The 23,829-nt window shown below is 44.3% G+C and overlaps 1 long non-coding RNA gene across 1 annotated transcript in view; it reads right to left on the bottom strand.

Moving 5' to 3' along the window:
* Positions 1-350: 350 nt before the first annotated feature.
* LOC134757629 (uncharacterized) overlaps positions 351-23,829 on the bottom strand; it is a 273,011-nt gene continuing 249,532 nt past the window's right edge. The window contains exons 6-9 of the long non-coding RNA XR_010131849.1: positions 21,820-21,986; positions 5,771-5,947; positions 2,756-2,869; positions 351-1,618 (exon numbers count right to left, since the gene is read on the bottom strand). This is a non-coding gene — a long non-coding RNA (uncharacterized lncRNA). The remainder of the gene's footprint in view (positions 1,619-2,755; positions 2,870-5,770; positions 5,948-21,819; positions 21,987-23,829) is intronic.

The raw sequence follows: 23,829 nt of genomic DNA, 5'->3' as shown, positions 1-23,829 counted from the left end.
TGCTTTGATCTGAATGATCAGGTATTGAGACTTCTTAAAATGCTAATTCCTGCCATTCCTTCTATGTCCATAGGGGAAAAATAACTCATTCTCTTCTTCTCGGGAACACTGAAGTTCTGCATTTTAAAGCAAAGATTTTTCATTTTTTTATTAAAAGAAAAGACAAAAAACAGACATCACCCAACAGGGGAGGGGGGAGGGATAGCATTAGGAGATATACGTAATGTTAAATGACCAGTTAATGGGTGCAGCACACCAACATGGCACATGTATACATATGTAACAAACCTGCACATGTACCCTAAAACTTAAAGTATAATTAAAAAAAAGAAATACTAGTAACATAAAATGAAAAAAAAATGGTCTTTTATTTGGAAAATATTAATGAATCTTCCAAACAAGGCTGCAGGATACTGTAATATAAAAATTAATTGAATTTTGTGTACTAATAATGAAACATAGATATAATTAATAAAATAATATAATACCATTTACAAATGCATCAAAATATGAAATATATAAAGAAAAAATTGTCAAAGAAGTTCAAGATCTGTACACTAAAAAATACAGAATATTAGCTGACAGAAGTAAGTAGAACCCCAATAAATGGAGACATATACCATGTCCACAAATCAGAAGACTCAACATAGTAAGTAGGCAATTATATATAAGTTGATCTATAGATTTAATATAACTCCAATCAAAATCCAGCAGGACTATTTGTAGAGTTGATAAGCTAATTCAAAAATTTACATGAAAATACAAATAACATAGAAAAGCCAAACAATGTTGAAAAAGAACAAACTTCGATAGTCCACACTACTTAAAAGACTGACTATAAATTTATAGTAGCTGGACAGCATTCGCATACATATAAACATATACAACAATGGAACCAAAGAAAAAGTCCAGAAACAGGACATGCATATATGTGAAATTTATTTTCAACAAGATGCCAAGGTAATTCCATATGGGAAGTGGATACATTTTTCAACAAATGGTGAGAGAACACTTGGACATCTATACTAAAAATAAATAAACCTGGACCTAAACCAATACCATTAAAAAAACTAACTCAAAAAGGATAATAGCTTAACAATAATAGCTACAACTATAAAACTTGTAGAAGAAAACACAGAGAAAAACTTTGCAACCTCAGGAAAAGCAAGGATTTTAAAAATAAGGCATAGGAAGCACAAACTACATTAAACATCATCATAATTTAAAACTTTCGTGCTCCAAAAGCCACTATCTTCTTCTGATTTGTGTTACCATAACAGAATACCTGAGAACAGGTGACAGGGTTTGGATCTGGGTCGTCACCCAAATCTCATGTCAAATTGTAATCCCCAGTGTTGGCAGTGGGGCCTCGTGGGAGGTGATGGATCATGGGGCAGATTTCCCATGAATGGGTTAGGATCATGCTCTTAGTGCTGTCCTTGCAATAGTAAGTGTGTCCTCACAAGATCTCGTTGTTTAAAAGTGTGGCACCTCTCCCATCTTTCTCTTGCTCCTGCTGTGGCCATGTGACATGCCTGCTCTTCCTATGCTTCCCACCATGATTGTGAGCTTCCCGAGGCCTCCCCAGAAGCTGAGCACACCATGCTTCCTGTACAGCCTGCAGAACCATGAGCCAATTAAATCTCTTTTCTTTATAAATTAGCCAGTCTCAGTTATTTCTTTATAGCAATGCAAGAACAGCCTAATTCAATGGATAAATTATAAAAAACAGAAATTTATTTCTCAAATTCTGGAGGCTGGGAAGCCTAAGATCCAGGTGTGGTGTTTAGTGAGGGCCTTCTTGCTGCATCCTCACGTGGCAGAAGGCAAAAGAGCAAGTGATAACGAATCCCCTCCTGAAGGCCTTTCTTATAGTGGCATTGATCTGTTCCTGAAGGCCAAGCCCTCATGACCAAAACACCTGCCAAAAGTCCCCATCTCCCAATACTACTGCATTGGGGATTAAGTTCCCAACACATGGTTTTTGGGGAACACATTTAGACTATAGCAGACACCATTAAGAAAATGAAAAGGCAAACCACAATATTATATGAGATAAAATATTTGAGTAACATATATTCAGTAAAGTATTTCTATTCAGAATGTAACACACACATTTTTAATTCAATAATTAGGAAGAACCTCAGGGGTTTTTTTTTGTTGTTTATTTTTGTTTTTGTTTTTGTTTTGAGATGGAGACTTGCTATGTTGCCCAGGCTGGAGTGCAGTGGTGCAGTCTCAGCTCACTGCAACCTCCACCTCCTGGATTCAAGTGATTCTCCTGCCTCAGTCTCCCGAGTAACTGGGATTACAGGTACCTGCCACCACACCTGGCTAATTTTTTGTATTTTTAGTAGAGACAGGGTTTCACCATGCTGGTCAGGCTGGTCTCAAGCTCCTGACCTCATGATCCGCCTGCCTTGGCCTCCAAAAGTGCTAGAATTACAGGCATAAGCCATCAGGCCTGCCCAATACCTCAGTTTTTTAAATTAGCCAAAATATTTGGACAAACACTTCACCAAAGAGTATATGCATATAGCAAATACATACATGAAAAGATGCTTGTCATTTTTGGTCGTTAGCAAAATGTAAATTAAACCACAGAGTGACTAAAATTACAAAGACTGACAATATCAAGTGATGTCAACAATTTGGAGCAACCAAAATTCTCCTACATTGCTGACGGGTTGGGAAATGGCACCGCCATTTTAGGAAACAGATTGGCAGTATCCCACCAAGTTAAACGCACACTTACCATAAGACATTAGCAATTCCACTCCCAGGTAGTTACCCAAGAGAAATAAATACATATGTCCATGTAAAGATTTGTTTGTTTATTCTTAGCAGCATTATTCATCATAGCCAGCATCTGAAAAGAATCCAAGTGTCCATCAACCAGAAAGTGGATAAGCATATTATAGAACTCCATACAATGAGATACTACTCAATAATAAAAAATAGTAAGTTACTGCTATACGCTGCAATATGGATGAATCTTCAAAGCATTATGCTAAGTGAAACCAGCCAGATACAAAAGGCTACATACTATTATGCTTACAAGGCAATCTGGAAAAGGCAAAACTATGGTGATAGAAAATGGATCAGCGTTTGTCAGGTGTTGGAGGCTTGGGAAAGGGATTGACAGCTAAGTGGTACAGAAAAACTTTTGGGGCTGAATATAATGTTTTATATCATGATTGTGCTGATGGTTAAATGACTATATATTTTTGTCAAACTCATCAAATTGTACACTCACCACTAGAGATTTTATTATATAAACTTCCACTGAGCTGAGAAAAGACAAAAAAAAAGACAATTGCAATTTGACCTATTTTTTAATCACATTGATAAGGGATGGAAAGATAAACCCTGGCTGGTCAACAGTAATTATCCCAGGTTGTTTGGGTTTTTTGGCTAAAGATGTCTTTTTTGAGATTTCCAAAAGACAAATTATATACTATGCGACCAGTGAAATTTTAATTTTAAATATTATTTTTCTTTTTAATGTATCACAAATCTCAATAAATATATTTGAGGGAAGTTGAGAAAGAAAGATGGTTCCTGTTTTTCTCAATCATCTTCTCTGTCAATAAATATGCTCCCTGGTGACGAGACATGCTGCAGAGGAAGGCTAATGACAGCAGAGCACAGGGCAGTCCTTCCCCTTCCACGTGCTGAGATACCCTGCCCCGCTTTTCGGCTCCTTGCCTGGAGCTTCAGGAAACACCAAGGACCAGAGAGGCTATCAGTAAAGGATCACCCCATCTTGTGGGCCTCCCACCCCGGGGACCTCCACACCCCAGGGCCTCCCACTCACCCTGGGGACCTCCTTCTCACCCCATGGACTTCCCCATCCCAGGAACCTCCCTATTCCATGGACCTCCCACTTGCCCCAGGGATTTCCCCATCCCATGAACCTCTCTTATCACATAAATCTCCCACTGCAGGGACCTCCCGACCCATCTACCTCTACACCCCATGGACCTCCCACCCCATGGACCTCCCACCCCATGGACCTTCCCACTACATGAATCTCCCCACTTCATGGACCTTCCCACCCCATGGACGTTCCCACTACATGGACCTCCCACCACATGGACGTTCCCACTACATGGACCTCCCACCACGTGGACCTCCCCACCTTAGGGATCTTCCAGCTCCATGGGCCTCCCCATGGACTTCTCACCACATGGACCTCCCACCACATAGACCTCCCACCCCATGGATCTCCCACTCCATGGACCTCCCACCCCAGGGTCCTTCCACCCCAGGGAACTTCCAACTCCATGGACCCTTCCCACCCATGGATCTCCCTCTCCATGGACCTCCCCACTCATAGACCTCCCTCTCCATGGGCCTCCTGACTCTATAAACCTCCCACCCCAGGAACCTCCCACCCCATAGACCTTCCCACTCCATGGACCTCCCCATCCCATGGACCTCCCCAATGGACCTTCCCACTCCATGGACCTCCCCACTGCATGGACCTCCCCAACCCATGGACCTTCCTTCTCCATGGACCTCCCCACTGCACAGACCTTCCCACCCCATGGACCTTCACCACCCCATGGACCTTCCCACCCCATGGACCTTCCCACCCCATGGACCTTCCCCACCCCATGGACCTTCCCACCCCATGGACCTTCCCCACCCCATGGACCTTCCCACCCCATGGACCTTCCCCACCCCATGGACTTTCCCACCCCATGGACCTTCCCACCCCATGGACCTTCCCACCCCATGGACCTTCCCACCCCATGGACCTCCCACCACATAGACCTCCAAATCCATGGACCTTCCCACCCCATGGACCTCCCACCCCATGGACCTCCCACCCCATGGACCTCCCCACCCCATGGGCCTCCCACTCCCTGGACCTCCCACCACATGGATCTCCCACTCCCTGGACCTCCCACCCCATGAACTTTCCCATCATATGGCCCTCCCCACTACATGACTTTTAAAAATTTTAGCTCATGTGGGAATCACCTCTTTTGAACTTTTCATGAGCTCTGTCCTTTCTTCATGTTACAAAGGCCAATCTTTATAGACTAATCTCTGGGACAAAAGAAGTAGTCCTATTTTAATTTATTTTTCTTTACATTATGAACAGAATGACACAGAAAGTTCTTTGAAAGAAGTCTATCTGGGAAATTGGGTGTGGGTCGGGATGGTGAGGGAGGGGAGGAAAGAGGCAGGAGAGAGTTATTTCATGAGAGGGCAGGCAGGTGCTTCCTGGAAAAGGGCATCCAGGGTTTTCAGTGGAATTGGTGGCCTCACTAATGAGTTGGATTCTTGCGGTAGGGTTAACATCTCCATGTGTCTGATGCCACGATTATCTTGAGAGCTGATGCTGCAGTGAGAAGGGAGGAGGCAACCCAGATCTGAAGGTTCAAAATAGCCTCTTCCTGGACCCCAAAATAGAATCACACTTGTCCCTGGAATTCAGCTGAATGTGCTCAATGACAGTTACAAATGGCAGCCTCATTCTCTCCCCCTTGGGTTCTCCACCAAGCCCATTGCACTTGAGCTGGGATTTACATTTCTCATCTTATATTTAAGGCTATAAGGCAGCAAATTCTATCATCTTTATTTGAAATATAGAAAATCTATGACTATGATAAATTACATAATTAGCCTCATTCATGCTATAATTAATTAATTTTGATTCAACATTTACTGTGTATTCATTATATAAAATACCATCTACCGCTCAAAAAAGCATGGAGAATTTGAAAGAAATAAAGAAATTCTCAGAACTCTTACTCACACAAACTCATTGCAGCACAGCTGTGCCGGAAGCATGGGCTTCTGAGGTTCTGTGTGCAGTAGCTGGGAGTGTGAGCCTTGGGGGCAGATCACCTGGATTTGCATCTTGGATCTGCTACTTATCAGCTCTGTGATTGGGAGCAAGCTTCTTGAGCTCTCTGTGCCTCAATTTTCTCATCTGTTAAAGGAGACAATGATTGTAAAAGGAAAGCAGTCACTTGAGCCCAACATAGTAGTAGCAGGTTAAGATCAGCTAATGATATGCCGTTGAGTTGTAGGCTTTGGAAATTCATCAGGAGAGACTCTAGGCTCAGAAATCCTGATAGGAAGTCAATCCACAAGACCAGGAGGAAAGCATGGATCCTTACAGGTGCTGACCAGGAGACTGGGACCTGGAACTCCCTAGCTGCCCCATTACTGAGGCCTATGTTTTCATAGGCTCACAGAAGTCTTGCATTCTCCCAACTGTCTCCTGATTAAATGAGGAAGCCCAGAGACAGACAGAGCAGAGAGTTCCATCTGGGGACCAGGTCATGTCCATTCTTTATATCCCTGCCTCCCTTCAGGCCTCAGCAGCACATGGCTTAGGAAACCTGGGAATAACAAACTCCGCAGGCATCATACTCATTCAGCATCTGCTGAGCCTCCACTTTCTCTTTGATGACTATAGTGCTCCCTCCTCCCCTAGCAGGTGTCAAAGACATTCAACACCCTGAGGGGAGGCCACAGATCCTGACACAGCACTCTACATGCAGGCATCTGTGTCCCCAGACTGACCCCATGCTCCAACGAGATGTGGACAAATCCGCCTGCCCATAGGTCATTTCACACCTGCTGGGCCTCTGCTGTCTTTCCACCCACCTCTGTCCAGACAACGGCTTTGAGTTGATCCCCAACATGATGAAAGACTCCTCTGAAACATGAAGGCCCTTCAGCAGAGACATGAGAGGCGATGTAGCCAGCCACACCCTCCCAGGCTTGATGACTATAGATCCACAGGCCAGAAATGATAGTGCATTGCACAAAAAGAAGCACAAGTAAGTAGTGACCCCTTCTCCCACACCAGGCCTTTCAGATGCATCATTGCTTGTCGTGGGCTGAATGATGGCCCCCAAAATATATTTCCACCTCCTAACCCCTAGAACCGCTGAATGTGACCTTATTTGGAAAAAGGGTCACATCCATGGATGATGTCTTACTCCGTTTGTGCTATTATAACAAAATACCACAAACTGGGCAATTTATAAACAATGGAAAATTATTTTTTACAGATCTGGAGGCTGGGAAATGCAAGAAGAAGTTGCTGGCAGGTTTGGTGTCTGGTGAGGGCCACTTTCCAGGTTCACAGATGGCCGACTTGTTGTTTTGTCTTCATATGGTGGAGGGAGCAACCAAGCTCCCTCAGACCTCTTTTATAAAAGCACTAATCCCGTTCTCAAGGGCTCTGTCCTCATGAACTAATCGCCCCCAAGGGCCCCACCTCCTAATACCATCACATTTGGGGTTAGGATTTCAAATAATGAATTTTAGGGGGACATACAGATTCAGTCTACAGCAGAGTAAAGAACGGAGTGAAGGATCTCTAGGTGAAGAACTCAGAAGAACTCATCCTGGATTATCGGGGTGGACCCTAAATCCAATAGCAGGTTTTTGTTTTGTTTTGTTTTGTTTTGTTTTGTTTTGTTTTGTTTTGTTTTGTTTTGTTTTTATGGTGTTTTGCTATGTCCCCCAGGCTGGAGTGCAGTGGCATGATCTCAGCTGACTGCAACTTCTTACTCTCAGGTTCAAGCGATTCTCATGCCTCAGCCTCCCGAGTAGCTGAGAGTACAGGCGCACGCCACCACACTCGGCTACCAATAGCAGGTGTTCTTTGAAGAGACACACAGAGAAGGGAAGTTCATGTGAAGATGGAGGCAGAGACAGGAGCCACGCAGCCACAAGCCAACGTCTGCAGCCACCAGAAGCTGGAAGAGAGAAGGAAGAATCCTCCCCTAGAACCTTCAGTGGGAGCGCAGCCTTCCTGATACCTTGAGGTCAGACTTCCAGCTTCCAAAACTACCAGAAAACAAATTTCTGCTGTTTTAAGCCACCACATTTGTGGTAATTTGTTATGGCAACCTCGGGAAACTCATACACTGCTCAAGAGGAAAGGATCTAAATTCAGTTACGCCACAGGGTCTATTTGGGATGCAGATGTGTGAGAAGGCAGTGGCTAAACCTAAAAACAGGTGACAGCTGACTTGTTTGTTAAATAGATGATACTAGTAGCAGTTTCTGAGAAATTCTCCCATGCTGTTGCAGACCCTCCTACCTTTGGTAATTAAAGGTACTGAGAACTACAGCTGACTGCACCTTCCACGCAATGTGGGGCATTATTGTCCTTGGAGGTAGAAGTCCTAGCAGTGAAGCTGGAAGACAAAGAGGGTTATTTAATGGAAGCCACAATTACAGTCAGCACAATGCCTCTGCTGGCTCCTGAACACGGACTTTAATTTGGGTTTGTTGTGTACTTTAGTGTGAAATTGATCATCCGTTACCAACTCACTTTCTCTTGTTTTTGCTGTTGCCAAGACCTCATGACTCCTACATAAAGCCATCATCATCTCCTCTGCATGCATTTTATTAGTGCCCAGGTTTTCAGCCTGGGTTATTGCTTTCTTTCCTGGGAAGCACAATGCCCACCCACACATCTCATCAAACAGACAGGTAAAGCAACAGCTGAGCAGCGGCTCATTAGCATTTCCAGAACAGCCTGATGATGTTTCCCAAACTTCCTGGCCCATTGCTAGCTGTGAGTCTACCCAAACCTGCAGCAGCTAGGGTAACCAACACTGTCTCCACAACGACATTCTATTAACTGCATCGTCTCCCCAGCTGGGCCCACCTCTGCCTGCCAAAGCCCTTGTTTGCATCTGCAGCCATCCAAAAATAGTGCCATGCCTTTGCAAAAGCAAAGAAATTCTGAGATTCAGGTCCCCCGAGTGAGTCTAATTGTTTCTTTTCAGTGATAGAAACAAGCACACCACCCAGCCAGAACCTGCAAGGCGTCCTGGATTCAGTGGACCCATTTCAGGAGCAGGATTCCCTAAACCTAGCTATCTGGTAGACAGTCTATAGAAGCAACAAGAGTGTAATAACCGCATGGCTGGCAGGAGATTCCAATAAAATCAGCCAAATTACTCCCCAGAAAAGAAATGTTGAAGCAACAAAATCTAATGGTTTTGTAGAGCTTAGGGCTTAAAAGGTCTGTGTTCCAGTACCATACTGTCTCAGCCTTGCTCCTGCCTCTCAACCCTTCCAGGGCTTGGTTTTTCCATCCACACAATGGGCACATTTGTGATAACCATCTCAGACTCAAGTTGGGCTGGAAGAGTTGCTTGGGCTGTAATTGCAAAAAGTTTAGGAAGTACAAGATGCTCTGATCCACAAATGGTAATAACATATTAAATATTTTCAAATCATCACAGATTAATATGTTTTCTCATAAGTTCCCATTGCCAGAAGGTGTGCAGCAGACTTGCTCTGGCGGAAGTGTCTGCTGAACCCATCAACACTGGCACTCTTGGCGAGAGGCGTGTTTCTCCACCACCACATTGAAGTCTTGGTTGGCAACCTGGCACTATTTTGCCCTACTGGGGGGTGATAAACAGTATCTGGAGACATTTTTGGTTGCCATTTGTCCTAGAGGAGGCTGCTAGTGGCATAAGCTGGTAGAGGCCAGGTTGCCACTGAACATCCTATGGGGCACAGGGCTCCCCCAATAACAAAGAAAGACGCAGCTCTAAATGTGAATAGTGCCACCGTGGGAAACCTGAATAAAGCGGCCTGAGCATGAGGTCCACCTGATTTCCGGGCAGTGTTTGCAATCATGTCCTCACATGGATTGAAACACCAAGTCCACGAAGTATGAGATGAGCTCTTCCCTTAGTCTTTCCATTTAGGAGAGCTCAGATTCACTTTGCATCACTCTGCAAAATAATGAGAAATACTTTGTAAAATGCAAAATAATAAAGGAATTAAATAAGACACTCTTTCTAGACACTAACTGGGGTGGTGATGTCATGGGCAGAAGCCTCTGTGGCTGGGGTAGAGAGGCAGCCAAGGAGGGACTGAAATACGGTGGATGACTGAGACGTTATCCACTCAGACTTCATTTATTGAGCACTGGTGTCTGTGCATAACCCGAGCCGTGTGGATGAACAAAACCTGGTTGGTGCCTGTTTTGCAGAGCGTGCAGGTTAGTGGGGACAGAGAATCCTCAATGCCTGCGTGACGAGGGCTGTGAGAATCAGCAGGCGGGGTGTGGGACTAGAGCAGGAGGGGTACATGCTGAGGGGTGTTCTGCACCCTCACATAAGGTAAGAGTCCATCGGCCGGTGGCTGAAATGCCACTTTACGAGGTCAACCTGAAGAATAGTCATGACTCAACCATATGCATGATGCATATGGTTAGCAAATTAACTCAGGCTCACTTCCCACCATGCTTCCCACCCACCACTGTATCATGTGAAGGTAACACCCACTCATAATCGTTCCCAGGGTCTGCTCAGAGCAGGCCAAGCTTGGGTTCACCCCACTGTCAGGGCTGAGTGGATAATTACTCTGGCCACCACAAGGACACCACGCGGAGATCACAGCAGCCCTTTGAAGACATTCAGTTTAAGCCTCTTCCTACTCACCAAGAGCCGCACTGCATTAGGAGCCTATGCAGATCACTTAGCTGGTTAAAGCACATGGCCCAAAGAAAATAGAAGAATTAAACATTGAAAAGAGCTTAAGGCCAGGTGCGGTGGCTCACGCCTGTAATCCCTGCACTTTGGGAGGCCGAGACGGACAGATCACCAGAGGTCAGGAGTTCGAGACCAGCCTGGCCAACATGGTGAAACCCCGTCTCTACTAAAAATACAAAAATTAGCCAGGCATGGTAGCGCACACCTGTAATCCCAGCTACTCAGGTGGCTGAGGCTGGAGAATCACTTGAACCAGGGAGGTGGACGTTGGAGTGAGCAGAGATGGAGCCACTGCACTGCAGCCTTGGTGACAGAGCGAGACTCCATTTCAAAAAAAACAAAAACAAAAACAAAAGCAAAAAAACAAAGAGCTTAAGCAGGCAGGCAGCCACGGGCCGGTTCATGTTTCACAACAGCTTTATCTCTGCGGTTCACACTCTTTGGTTGGGAGTAATTTCAAGATTGGTGGGGAAGCAGCTGCCAGTCATTCTCCCAGTGCTGTTTATTGTTCCCTGCACTGTAGCAGCGGGAGGGGAGGGAAGCAGCTTTACATTTGCCTCCCTGCTCATGAGGTCAAATCCAGCCTTTCCAGGCCCAGAATGCTAGTCCCAGTGAGAGAAAGAGCACATTCCTCTGTGTCGCTGTGCACTCAGATGTGCCATGTTCTTGCTTTCTACTCCTTGGAACAGAGCGTCTGCATTAGGTGTAGAGAGGCCATTGCTACGAGAATGCTCCCCACCTGCCCACTTTGCCAAGGTGTGATGGATTTGGGCTGTTCCTTCACAGCCCCCAGATCATAGAGCTCCCACCTCTGGGCTGCCACTCATTCCAAGGCCTCTGGCCCAGAGAGTACAGGGCTTCAGTGACCCCTGGGGCATGAGAGGAGGTGGGTGCACATAGCCGTGTTGAGCCCCAGGGTTGTCTCTGCCCAAGTGTGGAGCCCTAGATGAGCCCTCAGACTCCCTGGTGCCTGTTTCCCCATCTGCCATCTCAAGGTCATAGGGAGCTGGTATTTATAATGAGCATAAAGTATAATACGTTCATTATAAATATCAGCTCCTCTCAAGGCTGGCAGCGAGGGGCCGTCTGCCTTCTTACCTGCCCGCCACCCTGAGCCAGGCTCTTCACAATTTCAGGTTTCGTGTATTTCAGATTTCCAGCCTAAGTGCCTCTCTGTGATAACCTTTGTGCTACTACAGAATTCCCCACACACACGTCACTGACTTACTGGGAATGCCCCAGCATATTGTCGTCTGCTATTTAGCAGGCACTTCCTGTGGATATCCAGATTTGTATTAAGAGAAGCCCTGGTTATGGAAAGTACACACACAGAGAAAAGTCTGTTAAGATAGTTTTCCTCTGGGCCTGGGGAGTGGGGGTGAGGAGAAGGCAAGCAGTTTTAACTTTATATCCCGTTGCACAATGGGACGTCATGTGAGGAGACAGAACTCACATATTATCTAAGTATGTGCTGGATACACACACACAGACGCACATCTATTTTATGTATATTTCACATATGGCATAGCTGTTTTAAAAAAAGAATAATAGCTTCGCTCCATTTTGTCCCACCATTAGAATCAAGTTATGGGACAGCATCTTGTCCCAAGAAGCTACATTTAGGCCTCTGGTGGGCCTTAAGATTAGTGATGAGCTGTCAGGGCAACCCTTTCCCACCTACGTGAGTGGAGACACAGCTTCTCAGCTGCCTGCTGAGCAGCTTCTCCCCAGACAAAGGCTCAGCCACGAGGAGGTCAGCTCCACCAAGCCAAAGCAACAGTGCCCCACTCCCAGCTGACATGGACTCCTGCCTCGAGCCCCCACAAGCAGGCTCTGAGTGTGCACTCTGTATGCAGGACTCTGGATTCCTGATGACCTGCCGGGGTTCAGGAATATTCCTCCTTCTCCTGCAATCTCTTGAGGCCTTATTCCCTGTGCCTACCCTCTAGTCTCCTGCTAGGACCTTCTATGGCGGTTTGTGCCCACCACTGGCATGGTGGGTTCCAATTCTGGCTTTCTCACCTACTGGCTGTGGGCCTCTCACAAGTCAAGGGCCCCCTCTGAGCCATAGTCCCTTGTCCCAAAATGCAAAAGGGAGGCCATGCATCACCAACCCCCGCCTTATCCACCTGACTCTGTGGCAGCAACCGTCAAGCATTAGCCAAGCAAAGACTATGTGCAGTGCCCCTAGGGAGGGTGGTGATGCTCTGCGGTCCTATGAATCACAGATAATCACATTGATCTAGACCTTACTTTTCAAAGGACGTCCCTCATCTGTTCTTCGGGAGGTTGTTGGTTGGTCCCCTGGGTGAGATGGTATGATCTGTTTCTGTCCACACCATTCATCTGAACCCCACTCTCACAGGGGACAACTAGAAAAGCCCAGCTTTTGTTCTTTCTTAAGGACAAAGTAAATGCAGACTAGGGCCTAGAGCTACCTGAAATCCCAAAGGGGGTGATAAATATTTGCAGAAGGAACCCATTAATAAAACAGTGAGTCAAAGTGCCCAGTGCTGGCTGGGCTGTGTTTTATGATCAAGCTGCTGTGAGGCAGGATGGCTTCTGAATTGATGAGGAGAGACCCTGGGGGACTCCGAATTCAGAACTGAGTCTCCACTGCAATGTCCACTTGAGATGGGAGGAAGCCCTCATTCGGGACCCACAGCAAAAGTCCATCTATTCATCTAACATTTACTGAGTTCCTTCTGTGCTGAAGATGAGGGATACAAGGGCAGAGACAGATAAGGAGAGAAGGCTGTGAGGATGGGGAATTTAATGTCAAGTAACTTTGAAGAGGCTTAGGGCATCCATGGATGAATTTATTCACTCCTTCAACCCGAACTCACTGAGTCCTTCTGGACCAGGCCTTGACTTTCGTTTCATTCTGCTCTACTTCTGTCTTTTCCCACAGGACTTTTCTTCTTCTAAAAGATAGATTTTTAAAAAAATGTTATTGCATCTTTTGAAATGTTTCTGGATCCTCTGCTGGAGTGTAACACCCCAGGAGGCAAGACCTATGTCAGATGCATTCACTGAAGTTTGCTAAGCACCTAGAAGGTGGTACATGGGAGATGTGAGTAAATATTTTCTGATAAATTAACTTTGCCTCTCCAAGGCTGGAACCATAGACATGACAGTCAGTGTACCTGGACCACAGGCCGGGGGGTGGCTGGGACCTCATTTCTTCTGAATGCTTCACTCCGTCCCAGTCTCTTTGGTACACGGGTTTGTCTTGAATTTGGCCCCTTGGACCGTTGGCTTGGGTGGCTCCCATCCTGGGTGCAGTTCACCTCACAGCACTGCCACTGCTTGCAGGTCTTCCAGGGCCAGACTGCACGTCCAGCATCTCAGCACCGCGAGTCTGGAATGGACACCCTACCACATTCGTCTTTCTAAACCTCCCCTCTGACTCCTGGCCAAAACTTCCTCCAAGGCTTTTATCCCCAGAAAGGGAGAAGGGAAGGGGCAGGGAATTGAAAAGAAAGGTGAGGTAAAGGGAGGGGCAAGGAGGGGGCTTTGAGAGAGTCAGCTCCAGTCTGGTAGCAGGTAGTGAAACACAGGCTAACAGAGGACAGTCGCACGGCCCCTCCTTCACCTCCCATCCCCTTTCTCCATAAGGGGCCCAATCTCTGACTTCAAAGGTAAGTAGAGCACAAAGCCATATGTCTCCTATGTCATCCGCCCCTTCCTTATTCGGTCAACTGTGACTCTCCACACTGCTGATTGCCCACTCTGTGCCAAGCTCTGGGTGAAGGAAGGGAGTTTCAGAAACGCAAGGCGTAGATTGCACTGCTCTGAAACTCGAGGTCTAGTAAGGGTGATAGAACAGAGACCAACGGTTACATCGTGGAGTGAGGGCACTGTTATACCTGTGCTCAGGTGCAGGAGGGGCCCACAGAGAGGCACCTGACCAGAACGGTGGGCCTGAGCAGGTGTCTGGAAGAGGTGGTAGCTCAGCTAAGGCTGAGGAAAAGAGAAAAAAGCATTCCTGATGGGAAGGAAAGAAAGACCTGAAAGCTTGGTCTATTCCCAGAGCCTCACAGAGCCTGGAGTATCTAAGATGAAGCTTCCACAAGGCCATGGAGAGAGAGGGCTCAAGACACATTAGAAGGCAGATCATGAAGAAGACTGAGCACCTTCCTGTCTTAGTCAGCTCTGCCTGCCTCGCAGAATCCCACAGGCTGGGGGGCTTCAACAAAAGGCATTTATTCTCTCACAATTCTGGGGGCCGGAAGTTCAAGGTCAAGCAGCAAACAGATTTAGTTTCTGGGGAAGGTTCTCTTCCTGGCTGGCGGTTGGCTGACTTCTGGCTGTGTGCTCACATGGCCTCTCCTTGTGTGTGCACACAGGGGGCAGGAGTGCTGGTGTCTCTCACTTTTCTTATAAGGACACCAATATTGTCAGGCTAGGATCCCACTCTTATGCCCTCATTTAAATTACTTCCTAAAGACCCTATATGAATTTGGGAGGACACAAGTCAGTCCACAGCACTTACAAAGGAGTTTGAATTTCAGCCTTGCAGGGTTTTAACCATTGGAGGCATATGATCAAATTCATGTCTTAGAAATAGCACAGGGGTCCCAAAGAAAGGATGCTTCAGGAGGAGCATCTAGTGTGCCTAGTCATCTGCCATCACCCTGTTCATAAACAGGGCAAGAGGGAGGACTATGCCAATATATTTTATTCTCGTGTTTTATTAGGTTGGTGCAAAAGTAGTTGTTGTTCTTGCCATTAGAAGTACTTACAGAAACCACAATTACTTTTGCACCAACCTAATGTCATGCTGAGCACAATTCATACAGAAATTATGAACATGGTTCATTCGCCATCTTGAGAAATGAAAAGAAGATTGTGCTTTAGGGACCCCCGGCATCTGCTCACTCAGTAGCATCAGGCTCCTCTGTCATTTCTGTGCAGAGTGATCCCAACTCTCGGTGGCTTATACAAATGAGCCTCCGATTCCATTACCATGCACACATATATTATGCATTCGGCAAACTTTCAATTATTCAAGAAGTAAACCAATATTTCCTAAGGAAACCACTAAAATTAATAAAACCCTCTATTTTGTGGACTGATTTATTATTATCATCCCTTTGAATCTACTTAGTTTTTTTTTCTTTCATGCAGCTCAAAGAGTTCTATAAAAGGTTTTGCTATCAGACTGCTATTCCAAAGTCAACTCTTGAGGTAGTTAGGATGAGAAAATATGCAAATTAAATTGCAGCATGGACCATTTTCACAGGCATTTCTACTAAAATAAAAAATTTAAATATGTAAAACCAACCACAAGTTTACTTGAGTGTATCTCCTTGCATGTATACATTCCCAGGGTTATTAATTTAACTCTCACAACAATTTTGTAGGTTGCATGTAGCCTGTACTGCTGTACTCAATGAGATACATTCTTTGTTAACAATACAGCAAATTTAGAGTTGGGATTGACTCTGGGGGCCAGATACCTAGAATTTATTGGTGTCCAATTGATCAATGATTCCATTTGGTGACCTGGAATCTTATTCTCTAAAATAAATCATGGATTTTGTTAAATTTATATTTTCATACAATGTGTAAATGATTCCAATCATTTGTTTTCTTATTCTTTTTATCATTTACCATGTGCTTTTAAAACTCTATTGTACAGGAGTCACTTGGGTGAAAGCTGGCTTCTTAGTAATGGGCTTAAGAGTTCAACATTCAGAAGAAATATACTCAGTATCATGAGGGAAGCTCAAAAGCAATTTGTCCAACATGTGGTTCAAAGAAATGGTTGGTGCCTAGAGCATTTTGACACAAAGTAAAAGCTCCCCCTGTGCAGTTGTTAGGTTTCAACCTGTTTGGGAATATCACTGAAGGATGGGGTCTAGCAGACCAGCTCCAAGGCATCCATCCCAGTGTTGGGTGGAGGGTGGGAAAAAAACCCTCTCTTATGAAGGCAAGATCCTCTCACAGCAGCATTTGCTGTCTCGTTTCTGTGCTGGCCCTGCTGTTACAGATTGGGAGTGGGGACATCATCCATCAAGAACAACAACAACAAGATGTTGTTTGTAACAAACCAACCTTGACCGGTTGTCATGGACCCTCTGAGGGCCACCTTGATGGACGGGCATGTCCTGAGTCCCTAGGTGTGAGTCATATGGGCAGTGTTATAGAGCCATCATTCAAAACATTACCTAAACATCCTTGGACTTTTTTATGTTTTCCGTGTGGGCTCACAAGACATGAGATGGAGTAAGAGATGTTATTAGTGGTTAAAAGCATGACCTCTGGGGCCAGTCTGCCCAGATGCAAGTCCCTGCTGGGCCACTTCCAAGTTGTGTGAACGGAGGCAATTTACTCCACCTCGCTTTGCCCCAGTTCCTCATGGGAACATAGGGAACACAGTAGCACCTACTTCCTAGGGTTGCTTTGAGGATCCAAGGAGTTTATAACAATTCCTGGCACATAGTAATTGCTGTACATGCTTATTGTTCTTAAGATGAAGGAGGAGCAATGGGAAGACACTTGAGTGGGACTTTTTTTAAGTACATATACATTTAAAAGATGAATGTTGAGAAGGTGATAACACATCAGATAATGGGGGAATAATGCTTTCTTTATTCATTTTTAATGTATTATTTATATAATTTTCATAAAGGCAAGAGAACAATCAAAGCAGAGAGAGCAAACACATTTAGGACCAGGAAAATAAGGAAAAGAGAGGGAGGCTTGAGGGAACTGTCCATGCTCTTTATGAACTGTTAAGAATTGTTCTGTTCTAAGCCGGGTGTGGTGGCTCACACCTGTAATCCCAGCACTTTGGGAGGTTGAGGCGGGTGGATCACCTGAGGTCAGGAGTTTGAGACCACCCTAACCAACATGGTGAAACCCCGTCTCTACTAAAAATACAAAAATTAACCAGGCATTGTGGTGGGTGCCTGTAATCCCAGCTACTCGGGAGGCTGAGGCAGGAGAATCACTTGAACCTGGGAGGCAGAGGTTGCAGTGAGCCGAGATCACGCCACTGTACTCCAACCTGGGTGACAGAGCAAGACTCCATATCAAAAACAACAACAACCACAACAAAGAACTGTTCTTTGCTCTTTTGCATGAGTTTTGCTGCCTACTCAGCAATTACGGATGCTCAACTGTCATGCACAGGACCACAGCTTTCTTCTTGGGCTCTCCCATAGAACCTCACAGAATGTTGACAAACTACCAAGGGTCAATCATAGTTGATTGATTATCCCAAGAAGTCAATCTTAGGAAAAATCTGCCTTGGAGAAATGATTGGATCTTTGGGTTATAAATCACTCAATAATGGTTGGATGATTTGCCTGACTGGGACAATGGTTCTCTGTACCAGCACCTGCAGGATGGGTTTTCTACCTACACTCCAACATCCAGCTGTACGTGTTTTTTGGTGCAACTTTCAAAGTGTCATCTACATTTTAATCTAAGGGTCTTCACCCTTGCTAACCTCCCTATTTGGGAACCCCTACCCCATACTATTTTTCTAGCTATCACCTACTTCTATTTAGGTCTCGGAAATGACATCTCTTCCTTGGAAAGGTCTCACAGACCAGGTTGGTTCTTATGGTGACCAGCTCTCCTATTCCTCCACTTCTTCTCTTTTGTGATACTTCCTGGTAGACTGCATACCATGATGTCAGAATTGTGCCTGCCCAACATGGTGTTCTAAGCAGAATGTCTGGCATGCAATAGATGCTGTGTGAGTATTAGTGAAATGGTTCTTGAATGTCTCTTACCTAAACCTCACTATGAGCTCACTTGTTGCTAGGGTCTAAATGTTTCTGTCCCCCCAAAATTAATATGTTGAAATCCCAACTCCTAAAGTGATGATACTAGGAAGTGTAGCCTCTGGTAAGAAAACAGGGAAAAAGAGCAGCTCTCTCATGAATGAGATTAGTGCCCTTATAAAAGAGACCCCAGAGAGACCCTCACCCTTTTCCCCAGGTGAGGTTAGAGTGAGAAGATGGCTCTCTATCAAGAAAACAGGCTCTCACCACAGACCCAACCTGCAGGCGCCTTGATCGTGGGCCTCCCAGCATCCAGAATTATGAGAAATAAATTTCTGCTGTTTGTAAGCTGCCTAGGGTGTGGTATTTTGTTCTACCAGCCCAAAAGGACTAAAGCATCTATGAATGAGCAGCATTGTGTTAATTGACTTGTTACAACAAGGAAGAACATGCACCATGGTAAATTGTGGGGTGTTTCATTAAGAGAGGGTTAGAAAGGAATTATTATGGGATTTGAGCTTTTTGTTAAGGTGATTCTGGGGAAGTTTCAGGAAAGCTGAGAATTTCTCTGGGTTGAAAGCTCTCAGAATGTCAGAGTACTTCTATGATTGGGTGTATTAAAAATCTTATCTATAGGGCAAAACAAATGAACCATGGCTTAAGCTATAGTTGTTAAAGAAACAGCAACTATTTCTATTAACTGGGATTGGGGGACGTATGGGCTATTTTTATGGTTTGGGCAATTTTCACGCTGTTTGTTCCAATATGACCACGGAGCGGTCTTGTTATTTTCTGGCACTATGATAGTCACAGCCTTCTCTTGTGTTGTTGTTCTGGAAGATTTATATGCCCAAGGCAGAATACCTTGGAGAATACTCAGGCACTTCTGGGACTTCCAGCTCCTAGCAACACCAGGCTCTGGCTGATAGAACCAGGTCAGTTTGCAGATGTCTGGAGCTGCTTTTGTCTTTTCAGAATAAATCATGAGAGGTCTGTCTTCTCTTTCTTATTGAGTCTGTTTTTTTTGTTGTCTTTTTTTTTTTTTTTTATCTTCAGTCCACCCTGAGCTCCTTAGTAAACCTCAGCTCATTAATGTTTCTTTGGGTTTTTGCATTCTTGTTCCAGTACTAACAGCGTGTGTGTGTGTGTGTGTGTGTGTGTGTGTGTGTGTGTGTGTGTGTGTTTGTGTGTGTGTGTGTGTAGTTGAGTTTGTTCTGAGTTCTGAACCCATTGACTCAATCAACTGTGGATAAAAAAATATTCAGGAAAAAAAATTCCGCAAAGTTCCAAAAACAAAACTTGAATTTGCCACATGCCAAGGACTACATTGCATGCATATAGATGTAGTGATGTGTAGGCACTGGATTAGGTATCATAAGCAAGCTAGAGATGATTTAAAGTATATGAGAGGATGTGTATAGGTTCTATAGAAACACTACATCATTTTATGCCAGGGACTTGAGCATTCCTGGATTTTGGTATTCACATGGGGTTCTGAAACCAATACCCTGAAGATACTGAAGGATGATGGCATACATCTAGAGTCTCTTTCCAGATAGATATAGATAGATTGATTCTATTGGTTCTGTTTCTCTGCTAAACCCTGACAAATTCAGCCACTGACCCTGACAGGGTATAAATGTGGAGTGGAGCCTTGGTGAAGAAAGGAGGCCCCCAAATTTGTTGTTCCATCTAAAGGAAACAAGAGAGTAGGACAACCGGCTCCTCCTTTGTTGAGCTCTGTGTGAAGACAAAGCAATAACCCGACAACCATGGTGATGGTGGTTATGCCAGTTTGGAATTGAAAGGGCTTAAGCACATTAACTTGAGGTTGTCCCTATAAATTTTTCAAATTTAACAAGCAACAACAAACTATTTTTTTGAAGTCCGAATGACATCATGATTTGCAAGAAAATAGAGTCCATCAACGCTAACGCTTGGAGACCCAGGTAATCATTGCCCTTCATAGACTTATTAGGATGTAAAATTAGTTTGTTTGCACATAAGCACCCTAAACATACCCTGCAATATACAGATAAAATTAATTTAGGGAGGCTTGCTCCTACTCTTGAAATTCAGAGCAGAGTGTATTTCTCTGCAAGCCTTCTAGAAGGCCTCCCCTTACTTAGCTTTGAAAACACTTTGGATGGGCTAGCGTCTGGCCCAGAGGAAAGGGATGTGATTGGCTCTAGAATCACACAGGATGAACTTGAGAGTGTCAGGAATAAAGCTCATCTTGAAATGGTGTGTTGTTACTTCCAACACTTAAAACCAACTGCTAGTTTCAAGTGCAAAAGATGGGATTCCCCTACATGTTGACCATGGCATGATGCTTGCCCTTCTGTTAAATATTAAACTGCTTGGTGTTGAGCTTTACAGGAAAAAAATGGAAAACTTGCTTTCTGTAATTAGTGGGACTTTTGTCTGAGCTGCTGCTTTTGGCAGTTTGTTTCATCTGAATTTTGGTTCATCAAATTTGCTTTAGCAAAATATCCTGACTTTAATAACCAGAAGTAATAAGTTACATTTAGGGAAATGAATGCATATATATATATAGTGTGTGTGTGTGTGTATAGATATACTATATACATTATATATATGCTATATACACTATATGTATAGATATACTATATTTTATTGATATACTATATACTATATATACTACATACTATATTTTATTGATATACTATATACACTATATACTGATATTACATACACTATATATCGATTATATATATTATATATAGTGTATGTAGTATATCAATTTTTTATTATTGATTAATCAGTGGAGTGCTCAGGAAAACAAAGAAATGGGCATGGTGTTACTGCAGTGATACTCAAACGTGATGGAAAGTTTTAGGCTTGATGGACATTTCAGAGACTTCGAATGTAGCTTGTAGTGTTTTCCTGTTGTGGTTTTGTTGCTTTTAATCTGGAGGGATGTCTTTGAATTCCCAGTAGATGTGTGGCACCTCGCTCCTTCCTATATACATGTAATTGAACTTATTTTCTTTTCGGGGAAGGCTTAGCCCTACAACCATCTTCATTAATTAAGTGCACCAGGCTCCAGGGAGAAATTCACATCATTTTTATAAAACAGGCCAAAGTGTCAGGACAAAAGGACTCTAGATTTGTTCCTTAAACCACCCACTGAAACTCTAGCAGGTCTTCCTCATTAAATAATTACTTTGGGATCATTAAACCACATTTAGCGCTGTCTATGATGTTAAGCAAAAACAAACAAGAATAGGCATTCTGTTGAAGACTAAAGCCAAAGCCTGTTTAAGTCTTGATTTATATACAATTCTTGCCTAATGTATTTTAAATGTAACTGATGCAGCAGTGCTTTCCTGCTAATTGGAGATAATCCTACTTTGAAATAAATATTACATAAGACTGCTTTATGAACTCACAATTAACTCAAGGCTACGTGTCCCCTCAGAGACTATCTGTATGTTTAACATGTTTGTTGAAGAACACCCATTTCGTGTATATGCAGGGCTCTTGTCCTATACCCCAGGGTCTTTTGCCTCTGGACTTTCTCAAGTCTGCGGGACAGAGGGTCTGTACATGTCCTTCACCTTTGTCTCCTTTGGCTGGACTCTCTTCCGGCTTTGATCTGAGGTCCTGCTTCCTGGCTTCAGGACATGAAACAAAATGTTTCCTTGGCTCTGCTCAGTTATGTGGTGAGGCAGCTGCACCATCAGCATGGGGACTCCTTCATCCACTGACCCATCTCCAGAGGGCACTGTGGGAAGAATGTGGTGGGTTAACCAAGTTACTAGTTTCCCACATGCCAGGGGAAATTTCATGGCATTTGTCATTCCTTGGACTCTGATCACGTCTACCTAAAAAATAATCCAATATGGTAAAGCAAGATCTGTGGTTTCAATACATCTGAAGTCTCTTATTGTTTAAATTAGGGACCACAAGAAGAATGATGGAGTTTTATAAGAATTCAAGAACTTGAGAAGAACTTGGGGGTCTTATGAAGGTATGCCCTGGAGCATGGTGTAGAGGGTAAAGGGGGCAACTCTCTGCATTCTGCCTGAGAAAGGCAGGAACACGCCTGGATGGGAGGATGCAGCTTGGTGGGGAGCATCTCTCTCTCGAGAAAGAGCCTACGAAAATCACTCTAAGTCAACTTGAGGGGGGTGTGTCTGCAAGGAGCCCCCAGAGGCAGTGAAGAGGCCGTGATGCTTTGAGGACATTAGGATTATCAATTTCAACTGGTTTCCGGGGATATGATGTGTTTTCTCCCTTCATGATAGTTTATTTTTGAATCAAAACTCACTTTTTTTTTTAAGATTTGGGGGATGCATCTATTAGATGGGTTTTTTGCAACTACATGAACAAACATGGCACACATAAGCTTTGGGACACCACTACATTTCAACACAGTGGACACACACACTCTGACAAACTCTCATACAGCTCATCCACGCTCTCAGACACTCACTGACACATCACACACTCATGCACAATCATACATGTTCACATTTGTACTCACTCACATATACACTCACACACATCCTCACAGGCTCAATCCCTCACACCAATACACTCACATACTCACATGCACACTCAAAAGCACCTTCACATACACACACACACACAATAGCATACTCACACACACATATGTGCACACTCATTCACATACCACACACAGATGTGTACCAGTAACACACAAATATTATTCATGTAACCCTAATGCTATACAAAACACCTTAGACACCCTTTGTTATGCTGTGGTCTGAGAATTATTACCTTATCTATATCATAAAAAAGAAAGTTGAGATGGAGAGACTAACCCACTGGAGGTCCTGCAGGAAGTCATGGGAGAACCTGTTCCACTCCACCCATCTATACCTTCCCAGAATCACACCACATGCAGAGAGTGATAATTCTAATTATGTGCTGGTGTATGTGAAATCAGAGAGGTGAAGACCAAAACGTGACTTGCCACCAAATAAAGAAAACACTTCCATGTGAATTTTTGTGTTTGGTGTCAGCAGAGACCCCTGGGTTGTACTTCAATTGCAGCTAGTCAACAGAGACCTCTGTGCGCAGCAATTGTATTTGTTAAGCTAGCTTTAGCCCAAAGCCGCCTCCTTGCGTATATTAAGTACAGCCTAAAGGTCTCTCCACACATCGTGAATGGAAACCTAACTGGACCTATAAATACGGTAGCCTATTCTTGTGCCCATCACAGGATGTCAGCCAGTCATAGGCGGCCCACTATTCAAACCATGTTCAAATGAGGCCAATGTCATCTGTAGCCAATCCAGCTGTTTCCATAACTCACTTTCCTGGTTCTGTCCATAAATGATCTCAGGCCATGCAGCAGCCTGGACTTGCTCTGATCCTACTCCAGTTCTAGAGACTGCCCAGTTCACAAATCATTCTTTGCTCAAACTCTGTGAAATGTAACTTGTCTAAAATTTTTCTTTGAACGTATTCAAAAAGCACATCACTGGAGCTGAGAGCTGAGTGACATCTCAGAACAGCTAACATCAGCAACCTTCCAAAAGGAAGCCTGATGGCCAGCTTGGAGGTGTCCACAGAGCTCACACCTGACAGGTGGGCTCCTG

The sequence above is a fragment of the Gorilla gorilla genome, chromosome 19 (assembly GCF_029281585.2).
Source record: "Gorilla gorilla gorilla isolate KB3781 chromosome 19, NHGRI_mGorGor1-v2.1_pri, whole genome shotgun sequence".
Classification (NCBI taxonomy): Eukaryota; Metazoa; Chordata; class Mammalia; order Primates; family Hominidae; genus Gorilla; species Gorilla gorilla.
Note: the sequence above shows the minus strand (reverse complement) of the source record. Positions and strands in the feature narration are given on the sequence as shown.